Source organism: Pan paniscus, chromosome 4 (assembly GCF_029289425.2).
Source record: "Pan paniscus chromosome 4, NHGRI_mPanPan1-v2.0_pri, whole genome shotgun sequence".
NCBI lineage: Eukaryota > Metazoa > Chordata > Mammalia > Primates > Hominidae > Pan > Pan paniscus.
The window spans coordinates 76,924,713-76,941,349 of record NC_073253.2 but is presented as its reverse complement, the minus strand read 5'-3'; the positions used below and the strand labels follow the sequence as shown (position 1 = coordinate 76,941,349).

The window sequence follows — 16,637 nt, the reverse complement described above, 5'->3', positions numbered from 1 at the left end:
AAGAGTATGTTAGAAATTTTTCGTAGTTTTTATTTTATAAAAAAGAAGAGAGGTAGAAAATGAGTATGGCAAAATGTTGAAAGTCACTGAAGCTCATCTCTAAAATGGAAATACAGTTCACTCTTGAACAACGTGGGTTTGAACTGCACAGGTCCACTTACACACGGAGTTTCTTCTGCCTCTGCCATTCCCGATACGGCAAGACCAACCCCTACTCTTCTTCCTCCTCAGCCTACTCAACATGAAGACAACAAGGGTGAAGACCTGTATGATGATCCACTTCCACTTAATAAATAGTAGATATATTTCCTCTTCCTTGTGATTTTCTTAATAACATTTTCTTTTCTCTGGCTTACTATATTGTAATATTACAGTATATAATACATATAATATACAAAATATGTGTTAATCAACTGTTTATGTTAAATCGGTAAGGCTTCCAGTCAATAGTAGGCTATTAGTAGTTAAGTTTTTGAGGTGTCAAAATGTATATATGGATTTCAACCACAGGTCAGCGGCCCCAACCCCTGTGTTGTTCAGGGGTCAACTGTAGTAAGATTTACCTTGTTGGACTGTTATTAAGATTAATGAGTTCATAAATGTATTTAGAGTAGTGCCTGACATATAGTAATCATTCAATAAATGTTAGCCATTATCATCGTTAAATAATTTCTGAAAGCATGAAGGTACTCTACAACATCATCTAGTCCAACTCCTTTATTTAGTAGAAGAAACACTTAAGGTAAAAAATGTTTTGTTTTGTTTTAAATGTCACAATGTTAGGTAAGTCAGAGCAGGTTCGAATTCAGCTTTCCCAGAACCCAGGCCAAAGGCCCTTTCCCTACACTTTACTCACTTTAAGATATATTCAATATTGAATTGAGTCAGTGTCTACCATGCTTTCTGCTCAGTACTAAGTAAAATACTAGGTCTTTTAAATAATGTAACATCTAGTTGAGATACAGTAATAATACTGGATTTTGTACAGTGGCTTTCACTTTTCAAAGTGCTTCTAACAAGTTCAAGGACAGGAAAAACATCTGTGGTGATGGAATAGTTGTTGCCTCAGGGTGGGAAGGATTGATTGAAAGGGGATATGAAATGGACATGTGGGAAGTTTCTGGGATGATAGAAATATACTATATCTTAATTGGAGTGTTGGTTACATAGATGTACAGGCATACCTTGGAGATACTGCAAGTTCAGTTCCAGATCAGTGGAATAAAATGAATGTTGTAGTAAAGTGAGTCACATAAATTTTTTTGTTTCCTAGTATATATAAAAGTTATGTGTCGGGTGCAGTGGCTCACATCTGTAATCCCAGCACTTGGGGAGGCCAAGGCGAGCAGACCACTTGAGGTCGGGAGCTCGAGACCAGCCTGACCAACATGGAGAAACCCCATCTCAACTAAAAATACAAAAATTAGCTGGGCATGGTGGCATATACCTGTAATCCCAGCTACTCAGGAAGCTGAGGCAGGAGAATCGCTTGAACCCAGAAGGCAGAGGTTGTGGTGAGCCGAGATCGTGCCATTGCACTCCAGCCTGGGCAACAAGAGTGAAACTCCATCTCAAAAAAAAAAAAAAAAAAAAAGTTATGTTTACACTACACTGTAGTCCATTAAGTGTGCAATGACATTATGTCTAAAAAACAATCTGCATGCCTTAATCTTAAAATGCTGAATTGGTCGGGCACGGTGGCTCACGCCTGTAATCCCAGCACTTTGGGAGGCCAAGGCGGGCAGATCATCTGAGGTCAGGAGTTTAAGAACAGCCTGGCCAACATGGTGAAACTCCATCTGTACTAAAAATATAAAAATTATCCAGGTTTGGTGGTGCATACCTGTAGTCCCAGCTATTTGGGAGGCTGAGGCAGGAGACTCGCTTGAACCTGGGAGGCAGAGGTTGCACTGAGCCGAGATCATGCCATTGCACTCCAGCCTGGGTGACAAGAGCAGACTCCATCTCAAAAAAAAAAAAAAATGCTGTATTGCTTAAAAAATGCTAATGATCATCTGAGTCGTACTCTTTTTGCTGTTAGAAGGTCTTGCCTTGATGTTGGTGACTGCTAACTGATCAGGTTGCTGATCAGCTGGGTGGCTTTGGCAATTTTTTAAAATAGGATGACAATGAAGTGTGCCATATAAGTTGACTCTTGAGAGAATCTCTGGAGCATGTGATGCTGTTTGATAGCATTTTACTCACAGTAGAATTTCTTTCAAAATTGGAGACGGTCCTCTCAAACACTGCCACTCCTTCACTAAGTTTATGTAACACCCTAAATCCTATGTTGTCATTTCAACAATGTTCATAGCGTCTTCACCAGGAGTAGTTTCCATCTCAGAAACCACTTCCTTTGCTCATCCATAACAAGCAACTTCCTCCCCTGAAGTTGTAAATCCCTCAAGTCATCTACAAGGGTTGGAATCAACTTCTTCCAAATGCCTATTAACGTTGTTATATAGGCCTTCTCCCATGAGTCACTAATGTTCTTGATGGCAGCTAGAACGGTGACTCCCTTCCAGAAGGTTTTCAATTTACCTTGTCTAGATCCATCAGATAAATCACTATCTATGACAGCTATAGCCTTATGAAATGTGTTTCTTAAATAATGAGTCTTGAGAATCAAAACTACTCCTTGATCCATGGTTGCAGAATGAATGTTGAGTTACCAAGTATGAAGACAACATTAATATCCTTGTGTATCTTCATCAGAGCTCTTGGGTGACCAGGTGCATTGTCAACGAGAAGTAATATTTTGAAAGAAATGTTTTCTTCTGAGCAGTAACTTCCAGCAGTGGGCTTAAAATATTCAGTAACCATGCTGTAAACAGATGTGCTGTCATCTAGGCTTTGTTGTTCTATTCATAGAGCACAGGCAAAATAGATTTAGCCTTAGGATTTTCAGAATGGCAAATGAGCATTGGCTTCAACTTCAAGTCACCAGCTGTATTAGCCCCTAACAAGAGAGTTAGCCTGTCCTTTGAAACTTTGCAGCCAGGCGGTGACTTCTCTCTAGCTATGAAAGTCCTAGATGGCACCTTCTTCCAATATGAGGCTGTTTCACCTACATTGAAAATGTAGTTTAGCCACCCTCAACAATGATCTTAGCTAGATCTTCTGGATAACTTGCTGAAGCACGTACATTAGCACTTGCTGCTTCAACTTGCATTTCTATTTTATAAAAAATGGCTTCTTAAACCTCTGAATCAACCTCTGCTACCTTCCAACTTTTCTTCTGAAGCTTCTTTACTTCTCTTAAATTTCATAGACTTGAAGAGAGTTAGGGATTTGCTCTGGATTAGGCTTTGGCTTAAGGAAATGTGTGGCTGGTTTCATCTTCTATCCAGACTACTCAACCTTTCTCCATATCAGCGAGAAGGTTATTTTGCTTTCTTATCATTAATGTGTTCACCGGAGTGGCACTTTAAATTTCCTTCAAGAACTTTTCCTTTGCATTCACAACTTGGCTAACTGTTTGGTGCAAGAAGCCTGGCTTTTAACCTGTTTCAGCTTTCAATATGCCTTCCTCACAAAGCTTAGTAATTTCTAGTTTTTTATTTAAAGTTAGAGACATGCAATTCTTCCTTTCATGTGAACACTTAGAGGCCATTGTAGGGTTATTAATTGGCCTAATTTCAACATTGCTGTCTCTCAAGGAATAGGGAGGCCTGAGGAGAGGGAGAGAGAAAGGAAACAGTCAGTCAGTGGGGCAGTCAGAACCCACACATTTATTAAGTTTGCTATTTTAAAGGGGCATGGTTTGTGGCACCCCAAAACAATTACAATAATAATATCAATGATCACTGATTATGGATCGCCATGACAGACATAATAATCATTAAAAAGTTTAAAATATTGCAAAAATTACCAAAATGTGATACAGAGACATGAAGTGAGCACATGCTATTGGAAAAGTGGCACCACAGACTTCCTTGATGCAGGGTTGTCACAAACCCTCAATTTGTAAAAAACACAGTATCTTCAATGCACAATAAAATGAGGTATTCCTATATACATTCTCTAAAACTCATCAAATTGTACACTTAAGATCTATGCATTCAATTGTTTGTAAATATTACCTCAAATTTTAAAAAAGCTACTTCTACATACATGTATTTCTCTGGTTTCTCAACACTGTTAACTACAGCACATAGATATTTCTTAAGAGTTGAGAAAATTGGAAGTTCTAAAAGGGCATGTTCACTGATACATGGCAAAGCTAATGCTAGAAGTAGGTCTCTTGATTTCTGGTCCAACATGACTTCAAATACAAGAGTAAACTGAGACAACATAAAGCACAAATATTACTGAAAAAAGAGAGGAGGCAACGGAAGAATTGCTAGCCTTGTTTGAAGAAAATATGGAGGAGATAGAGAGCATCACAGGACAGAAGGCTATGTGGGTGAAGTGGGAGTTATCCAAGTCCATTGCTAACATGCTCTGACTTACTTAATGCAGGTGGCATCTGCTCCTCTCTGCCAAAATGTCTCAAGCTATTGAGAGCAAGAATCATATTGTTCTGACTCTTTAATCAGGTCCCATAGCAACTGCATGCAGTAAACTCCAGGCATAAATACTGTCACTTCAGCTTTTCCTCTGGGTCATCAAATTCTGCTTCTTTATCACTTCTCTCAACCCCTTCCCAATGAGGGAAGGACACTGTTAAGTCTCCCTTGGATAAAATCTGAGCCACTTGACTCTACTTTTCCTAATGGCAGATGCCTTGAAACCAGGAGAAGCATAAAAAACTTTGGGCTTTCTGTGGGATAGGGTGAGTGTTTAGTGATTAAAATAAAAGTCCATTGTGCTTTATTCTTCCCTCCAGATCTTATCAACATGGAAAATAATGCCCTTTACACAATGGCAAGGAAAAGTACAATGTGGTCTTTAATCTGTCCTTCATGTAAACACATGAGCCATTCAGCACTAAGTAAGCAAAGAGCAGTTTTATTAACTGGGCAAGGGGGTGGAGGGTGCGGGGGGCGGATCCCGTCACTTTCACACAATGCATCAGAGCTGGGCTGTGTAATGTCACTATAGTCTTAAGGTAGAACTACCCACTAAGGAGTTCTAAACTGCTCCTGTTTTTATTGGCTTGGATAGCCTGTGGTTTAACTGCACGTAGCTGAGTGACTCAGTAGAGTTTATTGACGTACACTACCCTCATTATCTACAATGCACTAGCTTTTAGGACTGGAAGGTTCCTTAAAGATCCAGGGTGTGGGGAGTGGCAGATGGAGTGGGGAAGGGTCAAAGGTGAGGAGTGGTCCAGTTTCACTACAGATCTGTCAGAGCTTGTGACCTGCATCTTTCCTGTGGATCTTAATATACCATTGAGTCTTTGATTATTTCCTCTTCTGTTAGTCTCTAATTGCTCCATCCGTGGTGGCTTTGCTTGCCTAACTACATCAAAAGCTCCCAGGAGGAGATCTTATTATAGTGCTAGGCCACAGCAGACAATAACTACATGCCTTTCTCACAATACTTATGTCTGGCACCTACTATGTGCCAGACAATGGATTCTTACAATTACCCTATGACAGAGGCACTATAATCCTCACCTTACAAATAAGAAAGCCAAAGCTAACAAACTAGGACAGGGCAGAGCTAAGATTCTATCTCACGTCTAACTTAAAATCCCATGGACTTTTCATTAATCCATTTCATTAATCATGACATTTCCATTACAAGAAAACTTTTTGTAGCTACCATTACCTATATAACTCTCAAACTTTAGTAACTGCTTCCTATTACATTAAATTAAAACTTTCCAAGCTACCTTTTTGCATTATTTATCTTAGCCATTCTTTAAAAATTAGGAATTGTCGGCCGGGTGTGGTGGCTCATGCTTGTAATCCCAGCACTTTGGGAGGCCGAGGCTGGTGGATCACGATGTCAGGAGTTTGAGACCAGCCTGGCCAACACAGTGAAATCCCATCTCCACTAAAAATACAAAAATTAGCTGGGCGTGGTGGCAGGCACCTATAATCCCAGCTACTTAGGAGGCTGAGGAAGGAGAATTATTTGAACCCAGGAGATGGAGGTTGCAGTGAGCCGAGATGGTGCCACTGCACTCCAGCCTGAGTGACAGAGCTAGACTCCATCTCAAAAAAAAAAAAAAAGGGAATTGTCCCAATGACCAATGGTTGGGATTTTTTACTTGTCCTGCTGGATCCATTTTCTCCATTTTTCACCCAGCTCTGTCCCCTGAAAGTCCAGGCCTTTATGAACATCATTCAGTTCTCTTCCCTCTGGATTTCACTTGGGTTTAGCCAATGAGAGGCACTGGATGGAGGTCAAGGAAGGGAAGAGAGTGATGATGATGACAATGTTTTTTCTTGATTTTATAATTCTGACATGACTAGACACTGCAGAGCTTCATTGGCTTGGCTGGGATCCTCTACAATGGCTACAGCACCTATCCTGTGGTTGTCTTCCAGAACCATGGCTATTCTCTTTAAGGCCAAACTTCTCCCTTCAGTTGCCCATTCAGTTTTAGGGATACCAACTTCTAACTCACTGTTGCTAACCCCAGGGTGCTTCACCATTCCTTGTTACTTTCCCTTATAACCAAGTTACAACTATGTAAATAGTCCCTAGGTTGAACTTTCCTTGTTCAAAATGGAAATTGTTCCATTTGATGATCTCACTTATTTCCCGCAGGGACTCAGATTGCTACAACCTGAGCTCTGAAATCTGTTTTAAATCACTGATGAAATGTAAAATGTCTTTTCTGTATACATTTACACATTAATTCCACAAATATGTATTGAGCAACTATTGTGTGCCACCACTGGGTAGCAGATGTGGCCACTGCTCTCCTAGAGCACATAATATAGTAGGGTAGATAGATATAAATGGGTAATCATACACACTAATGAAAAACTACAGTTGTGCCATGTGCTTTGAAGGAAATGCACATGGCCCATTGAGAGCTTATGATAGGAGTCAATCTAGTCAGGGAGATCAGAAAAGGCTGGTATGAAAAAGAAAAACTTGAACAGATATCAAAAGGACAAATAGTTGTTCATTGGGCATAGAAGGAAAGAAAGATCATTCCAGGCAGAAACTAATGGTTGATAAAAGCCAGTACACAGGAACAGAGAAAGCAGGAGGGCACTTGAGGAAAAATGAAGCTGAAGAGGCTTTGTAGACCATATTAAAAATCTGTCTTTTTTTTTTAGATGGACTTCCGCTCTTTTGCCCAGGCTGGAGTGAAGAGGCACAACCTTGGCTCACTGCAACCTCTGCCTCCCAGGTTCAAGCAATTCTCCTGCCTCAGCCTCCCAAGTAGCTGAGATTACAGGCGCCCGCCACCATGCCTGACTAATTTTGTATTTTTAGTAGAAACGGGGTTTTGCCGTGTTGGCCAGGTTGGTCTAGAACTCTTGACCTCAGGTAATACACCCTCCTCGGCCTCCCAAAGTTTTATGATTACAGGCGTGAGCCACCACGCCTGGCCTAAAAATCTGTCTTTATCTTCTAGTTGCAATGTGAAGATTGAATTGGAAGGCCAGAGTGAATAAACATAGACCAGATGGGAATTTATTACTGGAGTAGACAAAGTGAAAAGTGATCAGATGATTGTGGAGAAGATGGAAAGAAACTGACAGTTTTGTCCCTCCCTGGGTGATGTGCCTCTCCCTTATTCTTTATGTGTATTATACAATTGTCTTAGGACAATGAATGCCCAACAAATGGGAAAATGCTGTCTTCTCATAGTGGGATGGGAGTCAAGAAACACTACTCGGCCAAGTGTGGTGATTCATGTCTGTAGTCCCAGCACTTCGGGAGGCCAAGGCCAGCAGATCACTTGAGGTCACAAGTTCAAGACCAGCCTGGCCAACATGGTGAAACTCCATCTCTACTAAAAATACAAAAATTAGCCATGGCACATACCTGTAATCTGAGCTACTCAGGAGGCTGACACAGGAGAATTGCTTGAGCCCAGGAGGTGGAGGTTGCTGTGCCACTGCACTCCAGCCTGGGCAACAGAGCAAGACTGTGTCTCAAAAAAAAAAAAAAAAAAAAAATGAAAGAAAGAAACATTACTCTAGATCTAAAAAAGAGGAAGAAACTCAATGACACAGTCATATACACAGGCTCAGGACATGAAAACCTGTCTCCGTATTGGCTTTCTGCCTTTCCCTCTAACAATTCTCACTGCTTAGAAATTCTGTAAGAGGGAGATATTGAACTCGAGTCAGAGAGACCTGAGTTCTCATCTTGGTTATGTTACATAATATGTTGACTATGTAAATAATTAATTTCTCTGATCTTAAGATTCTTCCTCTGCAAAATGGAATAATAAATATTTCATAGGGTTGTCATAAGGATTAAATTAGGCAACACATGCGTATACATATACCTTTAGTTAATTTCGGTAACAGAAAACTGATTTAAAAGGACTTAAACAATAAGGAAAATTATTATCTAATATACTGGAAAGTCCTAAGATATGGCAGAATTCAAGGTTGATTGACTCAGTAGCTTAATTAATTCATTCTCAACTTTCCTCTCTGTCACCCTTAATGGGTGGGGTCTTTCTTGAGCTGGTTCCCCTTACAATTATAAGTTAGAACTACCACATTTAAAGAGAGAAATATCTAAACATAAAAAGGAAATATCCTTTGCAATATTGCATACTTAGGTGTGAGAAGCTTTAAGCAAACAGTAACAGATTTATATCTTATTAAGCAGAATGAATTAGAATGTAAGATACACAAGAATACGATTTTGTGTCTGTTTTGTTTACTGCTGTGCCCCTAACATTCAAATAGTGGTTAGGACTCAATGACTATTTGTTTGAATGGACTAAATGTCTAAACCTATTCCAGCCATTAGAAAACAAGGTGGGATTATCATGTATTGACACTTTTTCTATAAACGGCAAAATGATAACATAGGTTTTGTGGGCCACATACAGTCTCTGTAACACAAGAACAAGGTTCTTGGAACCTTGTAAAAACATTTTAAAAAATTGTTATCTCATGGATCTTACAATCACAGGCCTAGGATTGAATATCCCATGGGCCATAGTCTACTACCCCTTGGCTTACACTGATCATTTGAAATGAAACAGAGTTAAGCACCATAACCAGCATAATATGTACAGCACTCAGCTGAGTCCTCAATATATCAAAAGCACTCAATCAATACTAGCTGCCACTGTTGTTGATAATGCTATTGTTTTTTCTTGTTCCTGTCATTCTAGGATAGCTGAACTCTAGAATAACCTGCAATAAACCTACCGTAAGAAGTTGACTGTCTCTACCCTGGACTAAACAGCATCTGGGTTACAAACTATGTGAACCACCACATAAAAAGATGTACTGTAAGAGAATAAGTAGACATAGAAAATAATAAGCTCAAGGTCAAAAGCTAAGATTCACAAAATTAGCAGAGAATATGATAGGTGATAACGGGGAAAAATGAATTATATTCTCAAATATTAGAAAAATCAAAGTTAAAAATGTAAAATAAGTTCCTTTACAACAGGCCATCTCAGAGTCTTGAATAGGCTAATGTACAGTAAGTCTTTCCTAGGTAAAATTCTATGTAGGTTTTCTACACAACAGAATTATTTTTCCAGAGGGCATTTCTATGACATTTTAGAAAATAGTGCTTTAAGGTTTATGGCTGACCCTCTCATGTTTGTAGCTATTATTCCTAATCATTGAAGTGAAGTGGGTCCTTAATGTCCCCTGCTAAGCCATAGCCCTGGAGTGAAGTGGGTCCTTAATATTCCTGCTAAGCCTATCAACCCTTTTGTTGCTAAAGTGTGAGGAGGTGGGAGGGGACCTCAAATGAGGGGATCAGTTGGAATGGGTATTCACTAAATAGTATGGAAGGATTTCAGTATTTTAATAAGCAATATGACCGTACCATTATATACCACATGACTATCAGCCCTGTCTACATTTGCCAAACAGAAAAAGAAAGATGAAGTGGCTTTTAAAGGACTACAAACGAGTATTTGGAAAAGCTGGAATTCAAATCTGGTCTTCAAGGATCCAAATCCTCTACTGCTTTCTCTCTGCCTCCCGCTTTCTTTACTTGTGCATTCCTTCTCACATCCTATGGACCACCCTAGTTAAAGACTCAGACAAGGGAAAGAATACCAGATTTGGAGACAGGGACTTATATTCAAGTCCTACTTCTGTTATTTATTAATTGTGAGACTTTAGGCAACTGACCTAATCCTACAAGACTTAGTTTCTTCAATGGGGAAATCATGGTGATCACGCCTACATAGCAGGGCAGTTGAAAAACTTAAAGCCTGGGCGTGGTGGCTCACGCCTGTAATCCCAGCATTTTGGGAGGCCGAGGCGGGTGGATCACGAGGACAGGAGATTGAGACCATCCTGGCTAACACGGTGAAACCCCATCTCTACTAAAAATACAAAAAAAATTAGCTGGGCGTGGTGGCGGGTGCCTGTAGTCCCAGCTACTCGGGAGTCTGAGGCAGGAGAATGGTGTGAACCCGGGAGTTGGAACTTGCCATGAGCAGAGATCACGCCACTGCACTCCAGCCTGGGCAACAGAGGGAGACTCCGTCTCAAAAAAACAAAACAAAACAAAACAAAACTGTGTAAAGTATTAAGCACTATTTAGATGTTAGCCTTTCACATTATTTGCAGATTGGCATTTTCATTTAAAAAATGTGTATGTTGGAACGGTCATTCTTTTTCCAGATAAGGAAACTCACACTTCACAGAGATTAAATTATTTACCCCAGGTCACACAGCTAATGATGACACAGCCAGGACTGATTTCAAACCTCTTGACTTCTGATTCAGGGCTATTTTCTGGGCAGCCTCCTCTAAACTCCTAACATGGGCTTCCTATAAAGAGAGAAATGTGAATGACCCTAAACTACAGTCACGGCACTGTTGACAGGCCACTGTCATCAGCTCCATTCAAGTTTGCAAGAAAAAGTCCTGCTTTTGGCCCAGCACTTATCTTCTATAGTTCAGGATGTACCTAGCCAATTGCTAGGTCACTCCAGCTGCTCTGGTACTAGAAGTCACTCTAGTGCCTCTGGGACTGGAAGAGCAGAAAGTGGTTTGATCCTGCTTCTGCATAGATATAGAGGCAGAAGATAGCAGGAACAGGGACAAGTACCATACCCCATCAGGGTCTAATTTTCAAGCCCTCATCTGCCTTAGGCCAAAGGGGTCAGGCTTTCTGGTATGACAATTGAGAGGGAAGGGTTATTCTCAGCCTATAAAGATTTAGGGTTGAGATAATCCTGACTGAAAAGCAACAGAAAGTCAAAAGGTATGGATCTACCCCAGACCCAGAACTCTAGGCAAGTTGAGTAAAGCCATGTGGTTTTGTGAAATAAACCTGGCTTTGGAGTCAAATACTTTTGGATTCAGAAACCAAGTCTCTGACTTACTTGCCCTGGTAGTCATTTGCATCACCTCCAAAATGTCTGGCTTTATCCTCCAGACACATGGCAGAGCTATACTTCCTGGCCCACCTGTGGATAGGTGGTGTCATACAACTAATCCTAGTCAAAGTATGATGAAAAGAAGGGATGGATGTCACTTCTAAGTAAAGCATTTGTTGCTGGTATGACACTCTCCAGAGATGCCTTTCCCTCTGGTGTAGGGATATTTGTGATGGTTGCTGCTCTGCAGCCTGTATCCCTAAGTATAATAAGCAGGGCCTTCCTGCTGGCTCCCAGTGAATATGTATTACAAGCAAAAAATAAACCATTATATTTTAAGTTACTGAGTGTATTAGGGTTCTCTTAGAGGGACAGAACTAATAGCATAGATATATTTAGAAAAAGTGGTTTATTAAGTGTTAACTCACATGATTACAAGGTCCCACAATAGGCTTTCTACAAGATGAGGGGCAAGGAGACTCAGTCTGCGTCCCAAAACTAAAGAGCTTGGAGTCCGATATTCTAGGGCAGGAAGCATCCAGCATAGGAGAAAGATGTAGGCTGGGAGGCTAGGCCAGTCTCGTCTTTTTACATTTTTCTGCCTGCTTTATATTCTAGCCATGCTGGCAGGTGATTAGATTGTGCCCACCCAGATTAATGGTGGGTCTGCCTTTCCCAGCCCACTGACTCAAATGTTAATCTCTTTTGACAACACCCTCACAGACACACCCAAGATCAATACTTTGCATCCTTCAATCCAATCAAGTTGACACTCAGTATTAACCACCACACTGAGATTTAGAGATTGTTATTACAGCATAATCTAACATATCCAAACTGATACATTAGCTATACCATTTTTAGTAAGTTATTTAGCCTCTCTGAGCATAAGTTCCTGATATTTAAAATAGGAATAAACACTTTTTCAGGGTTGTGGGGATTACCAAAGGTTTATGTAAAGAAGTAGCACATATTTGGTCCTCAAGCAATGTTAACTATTACTGTTATCAAAACAAGGAGAAAAGCAGGTGGAAGCAAAATATCCTTAAAGTATACGGTTTGGAGACTTCACTCAGCCAGTCACCTAGATAGAGAGCTTTGGCAGCCAGGTAAGCCAGCTAGCGGAAGGCTCCTAAATGCCTCCAGTCAATCATTCATCCCTTCACTTTACCAACATATAGCGAGTATGTGAACAGTGTCAGTATACTTGCACTGTTCACATACTCACTATATGTTGGTAAAGTGAACTGAACATATAATGCAAAACAAAGTCCTGACTCTCCTGAACTTCACCTGTACCATCTAACACATTTGCATACCTATATTTTTCATTTTTCTTAATTGTACCTTCACAGAGAACTAAAGGATCGGAATTTGATCCTTTGCATTTTAAGGTGTTTTTATTTCTTGGAAAAATGTTTGCCTATATTAACGTGTAATTTCCACTGTACACCTAAAAATAAGAAAAATTATTACTATATAAATTCACAGGTGGGAAAACCAGGGTGGAGAAGCTTTTGTTGTTGTTGTTCTTATTAGCATCAAGTGGCACTGCTAGGTCTAGGATCTGTACTCTCAGATTCTTGATTAAGGATTTTTTTTCCGAATCCCAGGTTGACAATAAAGATACGAATCACCACTTTAGGAGGCTGTGGCAGGCGAATCACTTGAGGCCACGAGTTTGAGACCAGCCTGGCCAACATGGTGAAACCCCGTCTCCACTAAAAGTACAAAAGTTAGCCAGGTGTGCTGGTGCATGCCTGTAATCCCAGTTACTGGGGTGACTGAGGCACTAGAATAGCTTGAATTTGGGAGGCAGAGTTTGCAGTGAGCCAAGATCACGCCACTGCACTCCAGTCTGGGCAACAGAGTGAGACTCCGTCTGAAAAAAAGAAAGATCTCAATCACCATTTTGCCTAAGAGCTGTCTGGATAACTCCTATGTGAAAATGCTCTAGGTGAAAGATATAGGAATGTAGTCACTCTCTGATTATAATACAACATGAACAGTATACTAGACAGAAGTGCCCCTGTATCAAATTCTGCCTACTAGTGGATCAAATTTCAGGAAGTTCCTACTTCACAACTCTATGTGTTGAAAGACACCTAAGTACACATCTAATGGAGACACTTTCACCAGACCGGCATAGAATATAATAAGAAAAGACCAAAACGAATAGTCCCTGGCTTCCTGGTGACTTTTATTGGAATAAATTTCCTAGAAGGCTGGGCCACATCTAAGTTCTCACCAATAGCTCAATATTTCACTCTAAACCCATACCTTGAAATCCAACAAATCAGGAACCAGTTCAAATGTCATCTCCTTCTGAAAACCTCCTTGATTGCCCTATTAAAAGTGATCACCAATCATCTTTTGTATCTCAGTCTGGCACATGCTATATCCTGAAGTCATATTCAGATGGCAGAGAAGCAGATGGACCGTGCTGAGACTCCACATAAGGACATCATAAAAAAATAAAATAAGAAATATAGATTGAGGTAAATTGTGAAGGTCCCTAAATGCCAGATTTAAAAAATCAGATTTTCCTCTACAGGCAAGAGTACCTGCTGGGAAAACTGGAGTATTTACAAAATAGAAATATAGTGATGTGATCATTTGTGCTTCTGAAGGAAAGGAAGAAGGTGGAGTAGAAATCAGGGTTTAAATAATGTGAATGATTGAGAATCTAAACAGTTATTTTTGTCTTGGAGATGTTTTTAGATTTACATTTCACTAGCCAGATTTGCTTCAAATCCAATAAACAAGCTGGTAGTATACAATTGCAACTGAACACCTGAATGGTCAAGGCGGAAAATCGTCTCTGCAGCACCATCATCTGTGAAATCCTGGAGGAATTCTCCTAAATCGCTACTTTCATGGACGATAGCTCCTAATTTCCAACAACCCAGGAGACTCTGAAATACAAAGTACTCTTTCTAAAAAGTTCAGTAGTTGATTTAACCAAATACTGATTGCCTTTGGAAAGTAAATTTTTGCTTACACAGGTATCATTACAGTCACCAAGAGAGTCTGGGTGTCTTCAGTAAGCAAACCCATTATTCATTTACAACCAACACTGCATTCCTCTTCCTAAGTGGCATGGGAAATCCTGAGGTGCTCTCACTTCTATGTGTAAGACACACAGACTGCTTTGCATGAGTCGAACCATGAGTGGTCAGGATGGACTTATAGCATCCCCCAAGTGAAATCTTCATGGTTCCTCTCCATCCGCCCTGACTCCAACTCACCAACTGTGCTTGGAACAGCTTCGCGTTCCAACTCCCTGGAAATCTGTTGTCCCAAGCCAACTTGCGGTCACGAATCCAATCATATCTTTGTGCAGCTGAACATCTTTGACGAATCTTCGCCATTTTGTTTTACCCTTGCTTGCCCCAAGAGCCACTTCCCTTCCAGTTGGGTCAGCCAAAGACCTCTCTGTCCCTCAGTCTTCTAGCGCCCCTCTATGGTACTTCTGTTGTACTGCAAATAACGTATGCTAATCCTCCTTTCATTGTTCCCCATTTCTTCCCAACTACTCTTTGCTACCCGCAGTAAGTAAAGCACCAACTTTACCCAAATTGCACTTTTCATTTTCTCTGTAACAATGATCTTCCCACTTTTGGTTTGCTTACTTACCAAAACATGGAAAGCTAAGTACCCATTCACATATTTTGTAAATGTTCTCTCAAATTTTTCATCATAAATTTAAATAATTGCAAAAGGTGATGTTTCCGGTGTATTGTAAATAACAACATTTAAAAACAAAACTGCTGCATGTTTTTATAAATTCGTCCAATGAAAGTTAAATACCCTAGCAACTTGGTTTGCAACTATTTAAAAACACATAAATGAACATTTAACATACATGCTACATCGTTGCTTTTTTTAGGCATCAAAAAGAATGCTCCTCACATAATTTACCATAATAAAATATATCTTTATGCTATTTTAATCACCCTGTAATACTCTCCGCAACTAACATATGCATGTTATTTGAAATATGAATTTACTTTTAATTGCTTGTATCCATAATCCTCTCATCCATATACTTTCTTCTAGATTGAAGGAGCCATTGAAATTATTGGTAGTATACAATTGTTCCAAACAACATATATATTACAAAGTTCAATAAATAACTAAATTGAACATAAAAAGTAAAATTTTATTGGACATATGTCTTTTAATAAAATGAGAATTTTTTCGATTAGTTCACTAAATAATAATAATTATTTTAATGAGATACAGCTCAGTATCAATTTTACTCATGTTTTTTATTTTTTATAAATGTAAGTACTGAAAAAACCTAGTCCTATAAATATGTATAGAAGGAATTTTATTATAGCAATATAATTTAATGATTTGAACTCTTTTTAAGTTACATAGCAAAAATTCCACAAGGAACCATCCTCAAGAGTCATTTTTAGTAATTTGCCAACTGGCTACTTTTATTGGAAACAAGGAATTGGAAGCCACTTGAGTTGCAAAAGGTCTATAATCTGACAAAATCGTCCACTTTCTGAAATCTGGAAAATACAACAAAAAGGCTTTATCCAAAGTTGTCAAGTGATTGATATGTCTTGTTCACTTTCAGGAAACTTGTTTAACCCAATATATACAGAAAGGTTTGAAAAACTCGAAATAATATTGACTTGAAATGTGGAAGGGATAGCAGGCACCATGTCCAGCCATGAAGGTGGCAAGAAGCCCCTGAAACAGCCCAGAAAGCAGACCAAGGAGATAGAAAAGGAAAATAAAGGTTTTTTCAAGCAGAAGCCAAAAGAGGAGCAAAAGAAATTCAAGAAGCTAAAAGCAAAGGCTACGAGGAAGGGCCCCAGGCCACAGGTGGAATTAAGAAATCTGGGAAACCGTGAACTGTTCCTTATGCCTGAGGCAATGGTGCCCCTTGATTCCATTCATATTTAAAGATCTGCCATAACATGTCTTGCCACTTGGCTAGAATGAAATGTTGTCTTGGAGCCTGCTGTACATTTAAGAATAAACTATTGTAAAAAAATTACACTGTCATACATTTTTCAATAAAATTATTTTATCTTCATTTGTGTTTTAAATGCACTTGCAGGTTTTACTCATTCAACAAGTGGAGAATCCTTGTCAAATTAAGTCAGACAGCCAAGTCAAGTATTGTTGAAGAAAAAGTCTGAAATTAAATAAGTATTAAATTAAATTTAAGATTATTACATTTGAATTCTAAATACAAAATAGGAAAGAGAAGAAAGGA

At 39.4% G+C, this 16,637-nt stretch overlaps 1 pseudogene; it reads left to right on the top strand.

Moving 5' to 3' along the window:
• The first annotated feature begins 16,075 nt into the window (after positions 1 to 16,075).
• On the top strand, positions 16,076 to 16,269 carry LOC112439854 (translation machinery-associated protein 7-like; annotated as a pseudogene).
• The last annotated feature ends 368 nt before the right edge of the window (positions 16,270 to 16,637 follow it).